Raw genomic sequence first — 20,341 nt, forward strand, 5'->3', positions numbered from 1 at the left:
AGGTTAAGAGATCGAGACCATCTTGGTCAACATGGTGAGACCCTGTCTAGCTGAGATCACACCATTGCACTCCTGCCTGGCGCCTGGTGAGACTCTGTCTCAAAAAAAAAAAAAAAAAAAGAAGAATCCATAGAATATGCAACATCCAGCCCAAGGAAGTGGTTATGCACCAGGCAGAGGGTCTCTGAGGGTCTACTGAGCACCAAAGGACACTGTAGGGTGAATGTGTCCCACCAGAGCATCTCATGGCTACTACATGGGGTATTAGGGCATAGTAGTCAAGAAGACGGGCCCTGGAGTCAAACTGGGTGGTAGTTCTATGAGCATAACCTCCTCTGTGTCTTAATTTTCTCATCTGTCAAATGGGGATGGTAACTAAGAATACTGTGAGGATAAAATGGAACAATGCATGTAAAGCACTTAGCACAGAGCTTGGTACATGTTAAGTGCACGTGTGCCTATGTGGCAGTGTTAGTTAATGTTGTTCAGACCCTACACATTGCCTGCCAGTCATTCAGTAAGGATTGACCCAGTGCCTCTGATGAGCCAAGTACTGTTTCATATTCTGAGCATGTAGCAAAGAACAAGATACAGTTTATGTCTCCCAGAGGTTTACTTTCTAGTGGAGAGAGAGAGAGGCAAAAAACAAGAAGACCAATTAATAAATCAGGTAAGTTTAGATGGCACAAGTGCTCTGGTGAAATTAAAGTGCTATAGTGGAAATAGATCAGGTGAGAGTAATGTTACATCAAGTGGCTGAGAGGGGGCAACTTCACCTCCTCCCAGCCCTGTACCCAACCCAACCCTTCCCTCTCCTCTCCACCTCTTTTCCCTGACCCCCTCTCCTGTCATATATTCCTGTAGACCTGTGTTGGATAAGCTTTGATTCAGCGATTCAGGCATTCAACGTGAAATCCATGTGGCCTCACTTGGATTGGAAGTCACATATTAGACTTTCTTGTTGTTCTCTGATATGTACTTTTACTCCTAGGACAGTGTTTGGTTTAGAGTAGATACTCAAAAACTATTTGCTGAATGTACGTGCCAAAAATCAAAGGCTTGAATAATCTACTGCTTCTTCTGCTTTTTCACAGAGATAAAAGAAATGCTTGCTCAGCCTCCCTCAGTATGTACACCGAGAAGTCACAGCCCTTTATCTGATACCAGAACACCTTTGTGTTTTGCCTTATGTAATCAAACTAGGAGAGACCACTGAGCATCTGAGAATCCGTCGTTGCCTTTATTATTCTCCACATCAATTTGAGCAAGGCACTTAACCTCTCTAAACATGTTTTCTCATCAATAAAATGGGAAAGCTGATTCTGTGTCTTAGCAGGAATTGTCACATGGTAGAAGTGAAAGAATGAATTGTAAATTCTTAAAAAATGCATGACATTATTACCATGAAAGGCAATTAATGGCCAGAAGAAAATTCTGAATCCCTGAGCAAATGTTTGATAAGAATCACCGGCATAGCCTCCTTCAGGTCCTGAAGCTCTCCTGTCTCTTTTACATCCTCTGAGGCTCATCCCTCTTTTTGTCTTTAGCCAAACGTTGTGCAGAGTTCTTGGTTATGAAAAGAACATTCTTCCTAGAGCTATGATCGTTTGAATGAAGTTTTCTACGACTGAAAGAGCTGGAGTTTGAGGCATTTAGAAGCTCAGAAGAAACAGATGAATTGGAGAAATGAAATATCCATTAGTCTAAATGAATATTTCTATAAAGCTGCATGTTAGACATTGATAAAAAGAAATGATTAAATGCAGAATTAACCAAGATTAATTATTTTAATCAAGAGATTAATCACGATTATATCTTTACATTAGTTTGCTCCGCTGATGTTTGCTCAGCAATCTGGGGGAAAATCTGTTCATTTATCACCTTCGTGTTTGAAAATCAGCCCATAATTTATACAGTCTCCCATCCATCCTCACTAATCTCTTTGTAAACAGAAGCTCCTAAACAGATAAATAGCGTTTGAGAAGAAAATGTGTGGGACCAAGGGCACAGAGCTTCATGCCAGGGACCCAGATTCAAAGCTGAGGAATTAAAAACGATTATTGGGATATTGGGGCTCAGAAGCCCAGACCCCAAAATACTGCATTTCAACATGCTAAACGGAAGAAGCCTCAAGTTCTTCTGACACACCCCATACCCACTGTGTCTCCCAAATAAGATGAAGTTTGTTTGTCTGCTTAGGATGAAGACTCACCAAGGAAAACTATTATTTCTCTCCTTTCTCTTATCTCACTATTACCGGATAAAAGACCAAAAATATAACCACACCTGAACAGAACCCTTTTCAAGATAGTGACTGTCTCCAAGGACCATTTAAATTGAAAAGAGAATCATTTGCAAGTTCGTTGCTGTTACCCAAGATTCAATCATTCTCCCTGGTAATCATTTACTGTCTCTCAATAGAATTCCTCTTCTCCTCAGCCTCACAGCCTGTTTCACCTTGATCGAAGCTCCCATTCTTTCTATACTCTCAAGATGGTACATACGCTTCTGGACCTTATTGTTGGGTCGGGTCTTTATTCTGGAGGCCCCCACACAGATGTTTAATAAATTTGTATGCCTTTTCTCCTACTAATCAATCTGCTTTATGTCAGTGATTTTCAGTGAAACTCCAGGGTCTGCAGATGATGGTTCCTAGAGGGAAACTGCAACTACTCCTCATCTTAGATCAGTTGCTTAATCTGGTGGTTTTTCCGGTTGAAAGAACTGATGGTGGGTGCCTGCTGAGGGTAGCAGAGGTGGGGCTCCTGTGTAGATGACTACCCAAGAAGGCACCACAGTTGATAGGAGGGAGCGGGCAAGGATTTGGGCTCTTGGAAATCAAAATAGTCCAGTGCCAAATGAGATGGTGAAACGTGGGGAGTTGGGGAAAGGCAAAAAGATTTAGATGATGTAGGTTTGCCCTTCTTGACCCTTTTCACATAGTTCTGCATCTCCAGCTTTTAACAGCTAAATTTGCTGATAAGGATCCAAATCTCGTCCTCTCTGAGGCTCCCTCTTCTCAGTCAAAGGTACCGCCATGTACCTACTGTTGTTTATGCCAGAAAACTAAAGCAATTTTTAACATGTCTCTCTTTATTACTTTCTCAACCAACAGATACACACACATACACAAAGAAATACATATGTGCATATATTTATATATGTGTGTGTGTGTTCGTGTGTAAAGACATGAACACACACACACAGTCTTGAGTGTCTTTGTTATACACACACACACACACACACAAAACCACAAACACACACATACACGAAGTCTTGGATGTCTTTGTTATACACACACACACACACACGCACAACACACAAACACACACATACACAAAGTCTTGGGTGTCTTCTTCACTCCCCCGGACTGATTTGTCAGCCCCTTCTTTCACTCTTTTCCTCTTAATATTAATTATTACTTTGTTGTGGAATGATTAATCTATAACATTTATATATTGATTAAGCATACTATTACGTATGGCTTGCAATATTGACTGACTTACAGAGTGGCTTGAGCCTGTGTGCCCCCAACTGTGACTACCAAGTAAATGGGCAGCACTAAGAATTGCCTCCTTGGGAACTCCATGTAGCTCATGGCATTTGTGAATGAAAATAGCATTGATAAAAGTCTGACATTGAAGACTGACACATACATGTATCTATAAGCTTGCATTGCTCATTATGCATCTATAAATAAAAACAATTTTAATCTTTCCTTCCAATCTGGATGCCTTTTATTTCTTTTTCTTTCCTAATTGCATTGGCTACAAGCCCTACTACAATGTTGAATAAAAGTGATAATAGTGGATATCTTTGCCCTTTAAATAACACATGTGTCAATGAGAAAGTTAAAAGGGAATAACAAATTATTTTGAAATGAATTTAAATGAAAATTCAACATAAACATTAGTGAGATGCTGTACTTAGGAAAGCATTCAGGCTTTACCATTAAGTATGACCTTAGCTGTAGGTTTTTGCAGATGTCATGTATCAGGTTGAGGAAATTTTATTCTTAGTTGACTAAGAATTTTCATCAGGAATTGATATTGGATTTTGTCCAATATCTTTTCTACATTAATTGGCATGATCATATATTTTTTTTCTCTTTAGTTTGTTAATATGGTGAATTACAATTGATTGCTCTTTGAAAGTTAAACCAAACTTGCAATCTTGGAATAATCACCCAGGATATGTAATGATTATTATATATGGCTTTTGTTAAATACTGCATTCAATATACTAAGATTTTGTTTAAAATGCTTGTGTCTGTGTTTATGAGGAAAAATGACATGCACTTTTCTACTTTTGTAACGTCGTTGGTTCTGGTGTCAGAGTAATGCTTGCTTCACAAAATGAGTTAGAAAGTATTTCTTCATATTCAATTTTCTAGTCAAGTTTGTATAGAATTAATAATATTTCTTTTTGAAATGTTTGGTTAAATTTACCTGTGAAACCATCTGTGCTTGAATTTGTGTGTGTGTGTGTGGGATTGTTTTTAACCAGAAACTCAATGTCCTTGAAAGGCATAATGTTAATTCAGGTCAATTATTTCTTCCTTGGTATTATTTGGTTGTGTCTTTCAAGCGATTTATTCATTTTGTCTAAGCTGTCAACTGTATTGGCATTAAGTTGTTCATAATATTTCATTAGTATTCTTTAACATTTGTAGAATCTCTGGTGATGGCATCTCTCAGCTTAGGTATTGACTAATTATTTCTCAATTGTTTTCCTGGCTAGGGGTAAATCAATTATATTGATCTTCTTACAAGAAAAAAAAAAAAGCTGGGCATGGTGGCAGGTACGTGTAGTCCCAGCTACTTGGGTGGCTTAGGTGGGAGGATTGCTTGAGCACAGGAAGTCAGGATGCAGAGAGTCACGGTCATGCCCCTGCACACCAGCCCGGGTGACAGAGTGAGACTGTCTCAAAACAAACCAAAAGCCAGCTTTTGGTTTTACTGATTTACTCTATTGTTGCTCTGTTTTCTTTTGCATTGTTTCTGCTCTGTTTTTCATTATGTCCTTTTTCCTTTGCATTTAATTGGCTCCTCTTTTTCTCATTCCTCCAAATAGAAGCTGAAGTTGCTGCTTTGAGAACTTTCTACTTTTCTAACATAAGCAATTAGTGTCATAAATTTTCTACTAAATTCTGTTACAGTGGCATCTCGCAAATTTTTATATTTTGGATTTTTATTCATTTCAAAACTTTGCAATTTACTTTCTAACTTCCTCTTTGATACATGTGTTATTTTAAAGTATGCTATTTCGTTTTCAAATATTTTGGGATTTTTTCAGGGACCTTTTAGATATTGATTTCTAATTTATTTCCATTGCATTGAGAGAATGTACTTTGCATGATTTGAGTTCATTTAAGTTTATTGAGATTTACTTCGCTACCTAGAATATGATCTATCATGGGAGTGTACTCTGCTGTGGTTAGGTGGAGTAGCCTATACATGTCAATTAGGTCAAGTTTGTTGATGGCATTGTCCAAATCTTCTATGATCTTCCCAGTTTGTCTCCAATTCTTCTATTGATTACTAAAAGAAGGGTATTGAATTTTTTTGTTAGAGTCATTGCTTATTCCAATTGTATTTGGAGTGCTATTGGTTTTTGCTTCATGTATTTTGAAACTCTATTATTAGGTTTATAAAATGTTGGGATTCTTATATTCTTTTTATAAACTGATACTTTTATCATTAGAAAGTGGCCGTCTTTCTCACTGGCAATGCTGTCTATTTGCTCTAAAACCTAATATGTTTGACCCTAATATAACCATGCCAACTTTCTTTGAATTAGTGTTTGCATGATGTATCTTTTTCCACCCTTTTATTTTAACCTTTTGTATCTATTATATGTTTTGGTGGTGTTGTTGTCGTTGTTTTTGAGATGAAATCATCCAGGCTGGAATGCAGTGGTGCAATCTCGGCTCACTGCAACCTCTGCCTCTCAGGTTCAAGCAATTCTGCCTCAGCCTTCCGAGTAGCTGAGATTATAGGCATATGCTACCATGCCTGGCTAACCTTTCTATTTCAGTAGAGATAGGGTTTTGCCATGTTGGCCAGGTTAGTCTCAAGCTCCTGATCTCAAGTGATCCAACAGTCTCAGCCTCCCAAAGTGCTGGAGTTACAGGCCTGAGCCACGACACCTGGCCAACCTATTATATCTTTTATTTGAACTATATTTCTTGCAGGCAGATGTATTAGGCTGTTCTTGCATTGCTATAAAGAAATACCTGAGACTAGGTAATTTATAAAGAAAATAAATTTAATTGGTTCATAGTTCTGCAGGCTGAACAGGAAGCATGACACCAGCACCTGCTTCTGGGGAGGCCTCTGGAAGTATGTAATCTTGGTGGAAGTCCAAAGGGGAGCTTGCATGTCACATGGTGAGAGCAGGAACAAGAAAGAGAGGGAGGTGTCAGGGAAACTTTCAAGCAGCCAGATATTGGAGGAACTCACTCATTGTCATAAGGATAGCACTAAAGGGATGGTGCTAAACCATTCATGAGAAATTCATCCCGTCATTCAATCACCTCCTACCAGGCCCCACCTATAACTCTGAGGATTACAACTCAACATGAGATTTGGGTGGGGACAGGTATATGAACTATGTCAGCAAAATATAATTGGGTCTTGCTTTTTAATTGTAATCTGACAACCTTCTGAGTTTTAACTTTGGTATTTATAACCTTGACATTTAATATTATTCAAGTTGTTATGCTTACAATTATTATATTGCCATTATCCTATTTAATCATCCTCTTCTTTGTTTCATATTCACCTCTTTCTTCCTTCGTCTTATTAATAACTAATTGAATTTTATTATTCGTTTTTATCTTCATTGTTGGCTTGTCTATAACATTGTTATTTTATTGGTTGTTTTAGCATGATCAAATTCTGCCTTTAAGTGGCATTATACTGTGAGTGGCAGAGTTTCATCTGCACACATTACTCTCTAACTCTTATTTTTAATCTCTACTTTTTGGGGTCTCTCAATGATAAGTTATATAGTTGATTTCTATACAAAGTTCTGTAAGAGAGAGTAAAGAAGGAACGAGTCCTCATGTTGCAGAGGTGGGTCTGAGGCCTCAGCCCTGGAGAGCTTACTCTGGTCTAGGCGAAAATAAATAATATATTTTGGAGCTCAGCTTTTCATATCTGAGTTACCATTTTTCAAAAACTAACTTTTTTGATCAATGATTTATTTCCCCTTAAGTAATATAATACAAATAGTACTTGCTACACGATGTTGGATAACACAAAAGCTAACAGGAAAACAGGAGCAAATTCTGGTGACTATTGTCCTTCTAGACTTTCTGCCTGCAAAAACAGGCATACGTTTATATGCAAATATAAAAGCTAATGTTTAGTAAGCACATCCTATATGCTAGACATGGTGTACGGAAATTAAATATGGGATTTCATCTTCACAAATCTATAAAGTAGGTGCTATCACTATTTAAATTTTATAGATGAGAAAACTATAAATGTTCACGAGGTCTCCTAACTATTAATTTGTAACTGATATTCTAACCCAGACAACTGAGCCAAAGCTGTCATTCTTAATGGCTATACTAAATTTCCTAACATATGCACATATTTTTATAAAAAAGAAATAATTTTCTCCATGTGTATGTATAATTTTTTCATGTCATATTTACACTTTTACACTCATGATTCTTGGCTTTAGATTCCAATAAGTAGTAAAATTGACACTTTCAAGTTTCTTTATTTTATCTTTCTCATCTTTCCGCATTATCCTTTCCTGTCCAGCCATTCCAGTCTCTTGGACAGATATTAGTGGACTCACTCACCATGACTAGGCTATATACAAGGTTTAAGAATTCAGAACAGCTTTTCCTACGATCAGAATAACCATTTCTGAGGAGTCCTGAGAAGACTAGGGCTCTGTTCTTCTATGCTCATATGAAATATTCCAGCTGGGCACGGTGGCTTACGCCTGCAATTCCAGCACTTTGGGAAGCCAAGGTGGGTAGATTACAAGGCCAGGAATTTGAGAACAGCCTGGCTAACATTGAAAAACCCCGTCTCTACTAAAAATGCAAAACTTAGACTGGTATGGTGGCCTGCACCTGTAATCCCAGTTTCTTGGGAGACTGAGGCAGGAAAATCGCTTGAGCCTAGGAGATGGAGGTTGCAGTGAGCTGAGATAGTGCCATTGCACTCCAGCCTGGGCAACAGAGTGAGAGTCCACCTCAGAAAGAAAGAAAGAAAGAAAGAAAGAAAGAAAGAAAGAAAGAAAGAAAGAAAGAAAGAAAGAAAGAAAGAAAGAAAGAAGGAAACATTCCAAGGGGAAGAGTATAGAGGCTTCTCTCAGGAAATAAAAGTTACACTGACTTATGTGAATTTATAATTAATTTATTTTCCAGAACCAATAGCATGGCATATAGGATAGTTTCACGGTATTATGAGTAATGGCCAACACTGACATCTGCTGATAAGCATTGAAATTGCAGCTCAGCTCTGTTAGCCATTGCAAGTGAAGGAATCCTTGACAGAATTCTACACTTCCAATGTTAAGCCAGCCCCTGAGCTTCTAAGAGCAACAAAAACTAGATAAATTGTCTCCAGTGATGAGTTTTGCTTGTCAGACATAGCTATTGACTTAAAATGTATTGGATGAATTCTATCCATAATTGTGCTCTTAAATGCCTGAATTCCCTCATGTTCTCTGAGTTCATCTGTATTTGCAAAATGCTCTTTATCACCTATCCACTTTCCCAATTTCAAATATGCATCTGATAGCTCAAAGCTTGGATTAGGGCTTTTCATAAGGAAGGTCAGGCTCAATAATCAAACAAGTGGTAGGCAATACATTGATTGACAAAGGGGAAAATCTAGAAACAAGCATTTCTGAGAGCTGAGTATACACAAGTCTTATGCTCAATGTTTCCATGCAGTTTTCCTCTCACTACTCATGGCCATCCTTAATAAGTAACAATTATTACTCAATTATTTGACAGACAAAAAATTTTCACCTCTAATGTCAAGTCTTAGATTCATAGAGCTTACATAATTTTCCTCAGGGCAGAGAGGAGATTAGCTTTGAAAGCAGGTCTTCATTACAAAGCTTAGTATGCCACTCTCTACAAAGTTATATTTTATAATATGTATCCACCTAGATACACTTATTTGATAATTCACAATCTTATCAGATAAGCACTCTAGCTTCATTTTACAGATGAGGAAAACAATGCTTGCATGAGTCATACAACCCCAGAGATCCTAAATCAGGATGTGACCTCAAATATTCTGAACTTACCATGAGATGCCTTTTCTCAGTGCCTAAGCATGTGGGATCTGGTATCAGATTATCTGGGTTCCCCTGTGTGCTTTGCCAGTTTCTAAATGGGTGAACTCAGGCAAGTTACTTAATCATAGTGTGACTCATTTTTTCCTCGTCAATAAAGTAGGGATAATTATAGTGCTTTCCTTGTAAGACTATTGTGAGGACCAAGTGAGATTACATATATAAAGCACATATGGCAGGTAATACATAAAATATTATTATGACGAGAAATGAATATATCCTGTCTTTGTTATGAAGTTTCTACTGAAGACAATAAAGACAGTTGTTGGAAAATTTCAGCCAAAAGTCATCTGTTTTCTAGAGTAGATCCCCTTCGTTTTTCTCTCTCTCTTATAGGCCTAGGCAGGAATTGCAGAAGCTGATGTCACTGTCTGGCTGTCATAGGGAACTGTCTCCTCCCTACCACCATGACAGAATCGGTTGTGCGAACTTCCAAAGCTTTCCTTTTGTCTCTGGCAGCCTGAAGCAGGCTCCTGGGCATCACCATACTGGTTTGTCTTTAAGCATTTCTATTTCAGATCACTGGGCCTGCTTCCCAGGGGAAGGAGTGAGACAGGAAAGAATGCACTTTCTACTAGGCAGGCTGAGTGCCAATGCTTTCCAGAGTTTCTCTATCAAGCAGGAAGAGTGTCAGAGCCAGAGTTGGGCAGCTGGGTCCAGAAGCACTCGCAGAGCTGGGAAAACACTTGGGCTCTACAAAAAATGCTTTTTGACCCTTTTCTTTCTCATTGTTACAAAGAGGATAACAAGGCTGAGCAGGGTGAGTGAAGAAAATGATATACGTGAAATGCTAAAACTGAGTGCCCCTTGCGGGACTATAATGCTAGGACTTCCGGATTGAAGACTGAAACACCTCAATTTGCACATAACCACAAATGTTCTATGTGTTTTTGTGTGCGTTATTTGCCTTCACTGGCTGACAGTTTCTTCATCTCTACAATCAATAGTTTAGATTTTATGAATTTCTAATGTTTCTTCCAGCTTAATCAGTGTAAGTGATTTATCCATTTGTCCATCACACTGTATTAAGTACCTACCTACCACCCACCCAGGAACTTATGGTCCCAAAATGAATAAGAAAGATTGACTTCAAGAAACTCAAGTGCTAGAGTGGATACAATCTATGAATTATGTGAGCAAGTGAGGGAAAGTAAACTGTTTCTAGGGAACTTGCAATGACCCCAAGAGCAGGGAATGTTTGAAGTAAGCCTGGGAGAACTAGTATAGGTTTCCCAAATGGAGAAGAAATAGTTACAAATGAGATGCTTATTATTTCTTTCCACATTCTGCACAGCTTAGTCTGTGTCACATTGGATCCAACCAGAGGAGGAAAGCCCCTATTCTCTGAGGGAACATGTCTATATCTCATTTCCAAATAAGATCAAATTTTGCCTCTTAAGTTCCACTTTAAGTGGTAGCCGTTGTCACATGCATTTGCTGTCCTGATCCTGGGTCATTTCTTGAATATAGAGCAAAACTTGAGCCAGTATCTTAGGGAAACGTATACAGATCTGAGGACACAGAGCAAACAAGGAATAAACATGCTCTCAATCTCTCAGCCATTATTCTTGGACTCAAGGAAAGTTTTGGGCTCCTCTGGGAAATCAAAGAGCTAAGCTGAGGGAAACGCCACATTGGTAAGACTGTGGGGGATTGTGGCTCCAAGACAGCAGGGCTCTGGAAGCTCCCACCAGGCTGGAGATGAGCTAAGATGCTGAAAGTCATCTCTGCCTGCTGATAGTGGTGCTAGTGAAATTGAGGAGGAAGGGGAGTGGGGGTTACTGATGAAGACTTCAGCCGTCCCTAGGGTACATAAAAATTATTCAAGAATTTGTTCACAAAATTTCTTATTTGCCTAGGTTCCTGTGTTTCTCCCCATCTTTATTACTGCAACTTTTTTTTTAAATGGAATTATGCTCTTTTTCTCATTCAATTTCTGCAGTTCATGTGCAGCTGAGCCATGTATGGTCTGGGATTTTTCACGTGAGCCCAGTCTGGCCAGTCAGAAGTCATATTCTCCTTGCCATGGCGATTAGTTCTGGATTGTGCTTGTATCCCAATGAAAGAAAATCCAGAGCTCTTTTTGGAGTGACTTGGAGAGGGGTACTCTCTTCTAGTAACAAGGACGGGAAGACTGGATACAAAGTTGAAGGTGATAGTAGCTATCATGGTGCCAGGAAGGAAGAATCTGCCTGTGAGTTCAACATTAAAAATACAAAACCAACACCAAGACAACAAAACTTAGAAAAACAAATAACACTGATGATACTGTTCCAGCACCCAGATGCCACTCTGCCTGAAGCTGTAGCTAATCTTGGATTTCCCTATTATGTGGGCCAATAAAGCTCCCTTTCTGTTTAAACCAGCTCAAAGTTAATTTTATGTCACTTGATTATTTTCTGGCTAGTCATTTGGTTCACACTTGTAATTCCAACACTTTGGGAGGCTGAGCCGGGTGGATTGCTTGAGCCCAGCAGTTCAATCAAGATCAGCCTGGGCAACATGGTGAAACCCCATCTCTACAAAAAACACAAACAAATTAGCCAGGTGTAGTGGGATGCACCTGTGGTCCCAGCTACTCAGGAGGCTGAGATGGGAGATCACCTGAGCCCAGAGAGATCAAGGCTGCAGTGAGCTATGATTGCAACACTGCACTCCAGCCTGGGCAAGAGAGCAAGACCCTGTCTTGAGAAAAAAAAATAAAAGAAAATTATTTTTCACATCATTTTCTGGGACCATCCTTCTTGCAATCTGAAGGCATCTTCCCAGTCTAACAGTCCAGCTTCTCAACCCAGATAGACACTTTTTCTCTTGAGGACTCCCATGTCGTATTCCAACTTGTAGCTCCAGAGCTCTCTTATCTGTAGCATCCTCCTCCCACGATTTTTTTGCTGGCCTCTTTTTAAAAATAACTCCCATCTGCTCGTCGGCCTCCTGCTTATTCTTCTGTTTCCATGTCATGAGCTTCCCTGGTTTCTATCTCTGGCTCTGGGTAAGCTTTAGAGATACATTTCTCAGAACCACTTCTCCTGCTGTGCTTGTCCTCTGTCTAATTTTCGGCTCTCCAAATTACACGACATCTCTCTTTGGCTCAACAGATGACCCATCAAAAATTCCTCACTGCATTTCCAGATTCACTGTCTTGAAACTTTTTACAATGCCATAGATTACTGGAGATAACTTACTGACATCCTAAAGATGGATGCATAATCAGAGAAAACCTAACCCTTGCAAATACTCAGGAGAGATGTCTCACTGTATGGGTTTAAGCTAGGAGGCAACTTGAGCCAAATCAGTTCAGGTAACAGGGTTTGGTTAATTTCCAACTATAATAAAGCCAATAATTATTGCAAATGTGTCATGAATGACACTAAGCACTTCTACACGTTTGCAGTTATTTCTCACAACAACTTAGGAAGTATGACAGTTGCCTTTGTCCTGAAGATGAGAAAATCGAGGCACAGAGAAGGTGAGAAACCTGCTCAAGGTCACATAGCAAATCTGTGCAGTTCATCCAAATATGCCAGGGTTTCCACTTTCTAGACATAGTAAGTATTGCACTTCCCTCTCTCTTTTCTTTTTGCTTTTTTTTTTGGAAGCCAATGCACTGTGTGATGTGCTCCAGCCAAAGAAATGTGAGTAGAGGCGGAATATGTCACCACGTAGTGGAAGTTCTAAAGGCCAGTGCTCAATTCATGATGCTTAGATGTCTCCATCTGCAGATGCGCCAGCTGGTGGCGATGTCACCAGCCCCGTGAGGGTGACAGCATGGAGCTCCCCACTGATGCTCAGTGGGTGTATTCAAGACACTAAAGTGCAATTGTATTGTTTTAAAGCTCGAAAATTTGCAGTGTTTTAACTTGCTGACCCATAATATAAACAATTCAATGGATACATTAGTAGAGTCATGGCGAAACGTTCAGATAATCTGGTTTCAAAGCCTACAATTTTAGCAATTATATCTTTCTCTGTAAAACGACATAAAAAAGTGAGAAACCCAAAAATGACTGGGCAGCAATTAGAAGTGAGTGGGACAAGCACTGCTGTAAGGTCCAGGACATCTAGTCAATCTTGCAGCAGTAAAATGATCCAGGACATCTAGTCAACCTCGAGAGCAATACAACCTTAGTTGCTCTGAGCACAGTTCTGAATACCTGTCTCCACTGCTCTCTACAGCAGTGGCCTGCTGTTTTGGTAAAGGAGTGACTTTGTTTCCAGTTTGTTCTCAGCCTCTGCTTCCATCTCTATATTGTGGTTTTGCTTAGTCATGGCCCCTGCCTTCGCATGGCACCGGCCTCACTCTACTCATGGATTTCCCCTTCCATCCTCTATTTACCTCATTGCTTTTGCTTCTTTTCAGGTGGTGGCTTCTATAAGCCACTCAGTCACTCTAACCTACATTTGAATGTCCCTAAGGATGAGTGTTTGCTTGGTTCAGAAAATTCTGGGCCCCATTGTAGACTGCTGGCATGGAAAATAGATGGCATTTTCATCTCTGTGGAACAGATTAGGAGGTCAGGTGGTTATAGCCCAGTTCCAGTCAGCTACCCAAAGGATTGTGTCACCTGCTAAGAGGCCAAGTGGTTCATATAAGAAGTTCTTCAGAAAAAAGTCTGTAGGACGGACGCGGTAATCCCAGCACTTTGGGAAACTGAAGTGGGTGGATCACCTGAGGTCAGGAATTAGAGACCAGCCTGGCCAACATGGTGAAATCCTGTCTCTACTAAAAATACAAAAGTTAGCCACTGGTGTGCACCTGCAGTCCCAGCTACACGGGAGTCTGAGGCAGGAGAATTGCTTGAACCCAGGAGGTAGAAGTTGCAGTGAGCTGAGATGGTGCCTCTGTACTCTCGCCTGGATAGCAGAGCCAGACCTCACCTCAAAAAAAGAAAAAAAGTGAGATGGTAGAAATGAGACTTTCCATAATGGAGCTGTACTCTCACACCGCAATAATCATCAACACAGAAGGCTTCTGTGACTTCTGTGGGTTTTTTTCCCCTACACAGCAAGTAGCAGACACCAGCTGGGTGTCCTCTAATTCAGTGCCAACACTATCTACCCAGAGACTGTGTTAAATCCCACAGGTTAAGGTCTCAGTACCCAGGATTGCCCTCCCTGAACACCAGTGGCAAGTCCAGGCCTCTGGAACTTCTCACATGCCAGCTTTAAGTTGGGGTTTCTATGCCCCCTCTTTGGGTCCAATGAATTTGTTGGAGCAGCTCACAGAACTCAGGGAAACAGGTTTACTGGCTTATTATAAGAGATATCGCAAAAGACACAGATGATGATATACATAGGATGGGGCATAGGGGAAGCGGAGCAGAACTTCCATGCCCTCCCTGGGCACACCACCCTCCAGGAAATTCCACATATTGGGCTATCCAGGAGCTCTTTGAACTCAGTTATCTTGGTTTTCTTATGGAGGCTTCATGATCTCAGCATCCGTTCTTCCTCGGTGTAGGGTGGGACCCTCTCTGGGGAGGGTCTTAAGACCCACAGTGAAAAAGGGTAGGGGAAGCATGGAGTCCTGCCTTGAAGCAGGTGAAAAGAAGTCAGGAGAAACTCAGAGTCCTGTCTCTGAAGCTCGACACACCCAACATTATAACACACGACTGTAACAAGGGCTATGGGAGCTATGATCCAGGAACCGTGGAGGAAACTGAAATATATCATAACACCACAGGGGGCATAACCAGCAGGCATTTTGTTAGGCTTGTCCAGAACATCTACCTTGCCTCCACAAATGGCCTTTTTTTTCTCCTTAGCACCTCACACATGTGCGTTCTTCCCTCACCAACAAAGTCTGGCTGACTCCTCGTCTATGCCTATGCTGTCCCCTCTTCCTAGTCAATGGACCTCTATACTGTAGGTTCAGCCCCACCCAGGAACCTGCTTGCTCTGAACACAAGCCTCAGTCTACAGAGTAGGGCATCTGGCTTCCAAACAGGTTCTTGAAGCCAATGTGGTCTGTATGTTTTCTAAAATTAAAACCTCATTGCACAAATTCTACATGAATATCTTCTCTTTGTAATGAATTAAAACAGTAGAGATAATTCTAAAGTTTCTTGGTCAAAAGGAACTTTAGAATTATCTCTACTCTTTTAATTTAATCTCAGCCTATCTCCCATGATAACTACATTACCTCCCATCTCAGTCTCCCAAGTAGCTAGGATGACAGCTGTGCATCACAATTCCTGGCTTTTTTTTTTTTTAATTTTTAGTAGAAATTGGGTCTTGCTATGTTGCCCAGGCTGGTCTCATACTACTGTCTTCAAACTATCTTCCACTTTGGTTGGTTGATCCTCATGCTACCAAGTGGCGGAGAGGTGTATTGTGGGAGGTGCAGAGAGAGGCGTCAGGTTACCTCTCTCAGCAGGTGGTGCACATAACCTGCAGCCCACCTTATCCACACAGCAGCCTGCACAATAGAGAGAGCTCCCTCTAACAGAATGGACAGAATGTGCTTTTGCTCATGTGACTGCCACCCATCGTGGGTGTGCAGGGAAAATATAGGAAGTTGAACATTAGTCTACTAGATCGATTCTCTTGGAGACCTGTCTGAGAATCTTGCCTCTAATTTGCCGGATTGCCCGACTTCCTGAGCAGCCATTGACCCCCTCCAAGTCTGTTCAGTTTCAGTGTAGAAGAAGCCGCGTATATTTGCAGTTGCACATGCCTGCCCACCATACTTGCAGCCCCAGCCCTATGCCCTGTACTTGCTCAAGCTGCTCCCTATACTTGCAATGACCATCATGGCTTATCTCCACAAATGTCTACAAAACAGACCACTCAGATGTCAAATGACCCACCCAACATTCTCTGATTCCTCCAGCTGAGACTTATCTCTTTAGCCTCTAAACTCTCACAGCATCCCCATCTTCCCTGATCATTCCCTATAATGTATCTCAGTTATTTCTCCTTGAAACAAGTTAGCATATGGGCTAAAACTGGGGAGGCGGGGAGGCTGGAGTCATGAGCTGCAAAACCTTCGTGCTATAATTTTCTGACTGAATCCTTTGTTTATCCTCAGTCAACATGAGTTCACCACATATTCACCGAGTGCCTGAACTGCACCAGGTCCAGTGTTTATCCCTGGAGAAAGACAGGTGAACAAATGATAAGTTACTCTGTTCTCATGAAGCTTACATTTTAATTGAGGGAAACAGGTATCCATCAAAATACCTTATAACAAATTTGTAAAGTTATTCCTGTGATGGGTAGTTGAAACACACATAGAGTATGTTATGGGAATTTGGTCAAAACAGGGTGTTCTGCTAGGGAAATTGAATTGAAATCTGAAATATTAGCAAGAATTAAGTAAAGAAGAAAGAAGCCCAATAACAGCACAGTGGAGAGCATGTGCAAAGACCCTGGGGTGGCAGGCTGTGTATTAATTAGAAAAAGCTCAAGGAAGGTCATTGTGGCTGCTGTGCAGGTTTGAGAGAGTGTATGCTCTTAGATGAGGCAGAAACACATGCGTAATTTCCTCCATGGAACTCTCCTGGGTTGATAAAATGAGAATAAGAGGTGTCCTTGAGTCTCTGACTTGGGACGGGTATTAGGGTCTCACCCCTTTGTTTACATGAGTTAGAAGAAACAATGTGTCTGTGAACTCCTACAGGATTAAAATCGTGTAATTCTTGTGCCTATCTCAGGATATCACACTTATTAGACATCAGGACATATCTACTGTTGTTTCATACCTTTCTCTCAGTCATCTAGAGTTTCATTTTGCTTTAGTTTGTGCATTTACTTTGATTTGTTCACAATGAAGGCTCATGAATTTGAATTCTTCTCCTTCAAGAATTTGTGATACTAAAAGAAAAATTGAGTTGACATTAGGAAGCACATAAGAAAGTTTTCAAGCCACGTTAGAAGTATTCAATTAGATACAAACAATTACTAGGCTAATTTTAAATCATTTCTACCTATTCACTAAAGCAGGTCCAAGATCCTAGTTAAAAGTAATCACGCTGTATCTCTTTGCAAACAGCCCATATCTCAGGATGTTGCGAACTCAAATTAGCCACCCCCTCAATCTAGAAGATTACTGAAGTGTGTTGGCTGCTCTTTTCAAAATTAAATGGAACATCTTTCTTTTCTTATTATATAAGTGCACCTACAATGTAATAAATTTAGAAAATTCAGAACAGGACTGTGAGTATAATGATGTGTTTTTTTTTCATTCTCTTAAATACAGTTTGATAAATTAATAGATGGATGAATTGATAGATTGTTGGATTGGTCATAAATAGATTTCTAAATAGAAATGCAGATTGATTTTCTAAAAATTGAGATCATAGTGTGTCACAGACTGTTAATTTTAACCAGTTACCCATGTTTTCCTATATTTCTCCACCTTCTTTAGAGTTAATTGGTCCAGTAGACTGGGTCTGGTCAAAGAGGCGGGATGGAAGTAATACACACTATTTCCAGTTCTGGTAACACAACTCCCTGCATGATGAACCACACCCTGCCTCTGCCCTTCTGTCTTATGTTAAAAGCCTCCTTGAGATCATCATGGTGGATGGGAAGCAGGACTAGATTGCAGCTCTGGACAGAGAAGCATACAGGGACTTGCACTGTAAATTTTAGATCCAGATTGACTGCAAGAACAAGCCAGCAATCCCGAGAGGACCCAGAGACCTTCTGAAGAAGATAGACTGCTCCTGCAGGACCTGGGAGATCCCTCCAAACGGCAAGTGCCCCAATTGCGGAAGTGGGAAAGAAAGACCCTCCTCTCCCGAACACACATGCCCACTGGAGAAGCTGAAGGTCTGTTTGCGGGAGAAGTTTCTGACTTTACCTGGAGTTGAGTCAGTTTGGAGAACTGAGTGAAATACAGGATTAGAGGAAGCAGCAGAAAGGCCATGGGAGCTCGCTGGGTCGCCCCCAACAGGCCATTTTCGCCTGACACCACAGGGATTCAGTGGAGAGGAGCACAGGGTAAAACTACCCAGGGAGAAGGAAATCTCTAGCTGAACTTTGTAACATTTGAATGGAGCAAGAAGCCTCCTTGTCAGAACTCAGGGGAGTGCACCAATCCAAGTGCAGACTCCACACGTGCTTTGCAGTTAGGATGGGGCTTACCAAAAAAATCTTATAGCAGGATATTTTAAACTGATGAATTAATTTTTGTCATAAATAAAAGTAACAAAAACAAACTGTACACTTTAATGTTATTGCCCTTGCTATGATTTGGATATAGTTTGTTTTTTTCTCACTAAAACTCATGTTGAAATTTAAGCCCCAATGTGGCAGCGATTAATACCTAGACTATATAAAAAACTCAGATAACTCAATAACAAAAACCCCCAAGTAATCCAACTTAAAAATGGGCAAAATCCTGAATAGACATTCCTCAAGAGAAGACATTCAAATGGCCAAAAGATATATGAAAAATTCCTCATCATTACTAATTATCAGGGGGATGCAAATAAAAACACACGGGAGGCCAACAAACATATGAAAAAATGCTCATCATCACTGATCATTAGAGAGATGCAAACCAAAACCACATTGAGATACCATCTCACGCCAGTTAGAATGGCGATCATTAAAAAATCTGGAGACAACAGATGCTGGAGAGGATGTGGAGAAATAGGAACACTTTTACACTGTTGGTGGGAGTGTAAATTAGTTCAACCATTGTGGAAGACAGTGTGGCGATTCCTCAAGGCCTTAGAAATAGAAATTCCATTTGACCCAGCAATCCCATTACTGGGTATATATCCAAAGGACTATAAATCATTCTACTGTAAGGACACATGCACACGAATGTTCATTGCAGCACTGTTTACAATAGCAAAGACCTGGAACCAACCCAAATGCCTATCGATGATAGACTGGACTGGGAAAATGTGGCACATATACACCATGGAATATCATGCAGCAATCAAAAATGATGAGTTCGTGTCCTTTGTAGGGACATGGATGAATCTGGAGAACATCATTCTCAGCAAACTGACATAAGAACAGAAAATAAAATACCACATATTCTCACTTATAGGCGGGTGATTAAAAATTAAGAACACATGGACACAGGGAAGGGAGTACTACACACTGGGGTCTATTGGGGGAATAGGGGAGGGACAGTGGGGTCGGGGAGCTGGGGAGGGATAGCCTGGGGAGAAATGCCAAATGTGGGTGAAGGGGAGGAAGGCAGCAAAACACACTGCCATGTGTGTACCTATGCAACTATCTTGCATGTTCTTCACATGTACCCCAAAACCTAAAATGCAATAAAAAAGTTAAAAAATTAAAAAAAAACTACAATGAAGTATCACCTTATCCTAGTTCAAATGGCTATTACCAAACACAAAATAGCAAATGCTGGTGAGTATGTGGAGAAAAGGGAGGTGTTATGTACTGCCGGTGGTAATGTAAATTAGTACAGTCTTTACGGAAAACAGTGTGGAGTTTCCTCAAAAAATTAAATATAGAGCTACCATACGGCCCAGCACTACAGGGTATATATCCAAAAAAAAAAAAAAGTCATAGAAAAAAACTTTAAAGGAGTAAAGAAAAATAAAGCTATGATAATTAAGACAATATGGGATTAATAAAAACCAGTGAATTATAATAAATGAATGGGACAGAATATGGAATGCAACTAGAGCCATATGTTTATGATCAGCTGATTTTCAAAAATGGTGCACAAACAATTCAATGAAACACGATAGCCTTTTCAATAAAAGTTTCTGAAACAAGTGGAAATCCAGATGGAAAAAAGTGAACCTTGACTCATATCCCATGCCACACAAAATGAATCAAAATGGACTACAGACCTAAATGCAAAATCTAAGACTACAATGTTTTTAGAAAGTGATGTAGGTGAAAATTGTTGCCTTCTTGCATTAGGGAAATATTGCTTAAAAATAACAACAACAACTCGATTCATAAATGAAAATTGACAAATTGGACTTCATCATAAAGAAAAACATTTGCTCCTCAAAATATATCATTACAAAAATAAAGAGGCTGGGAGAAAATATTTATAAAACATATA

General features: G+C 40.1%; 1 long non-coding RNA gene across 2 annotated transcripts in view; it reads right to left on the reverse strand.

The window, feature by feature from the left end:
- LOC118146216 (uncharacterized) overlaps window positions 1–20,341 on the reverse strand; it is a 98,618-nt gene that overhangs the window by 65,869 nt on the left and 12,408 nt on the right. For both annotated transcript variants that reach the window (XR_013524333.1, XR_004731782.3), the window contains exon 2: window positions 17,037–17,148. This is a non-coding gene — a long non-coding RNA (uncharacterized LOC118146216). The remainder of the gene's footprint in view (window positions 1–17,036; window positions 17,149–20,341) is intronic.

Source organism: Callithrix jacchus, chromosome 12, assembly GCF_049354715.1.
Source record: "Callithrix jacchus isolate 240 chromosome 12, calJac240_pri, whole genome shotgun sequence".
NCBI classification, from domain to species: Eukaryota; Metazoa; Chordata; class Mammalia; order Primates; family Cebidae; genus Callithrix; species Callithrix jacchus.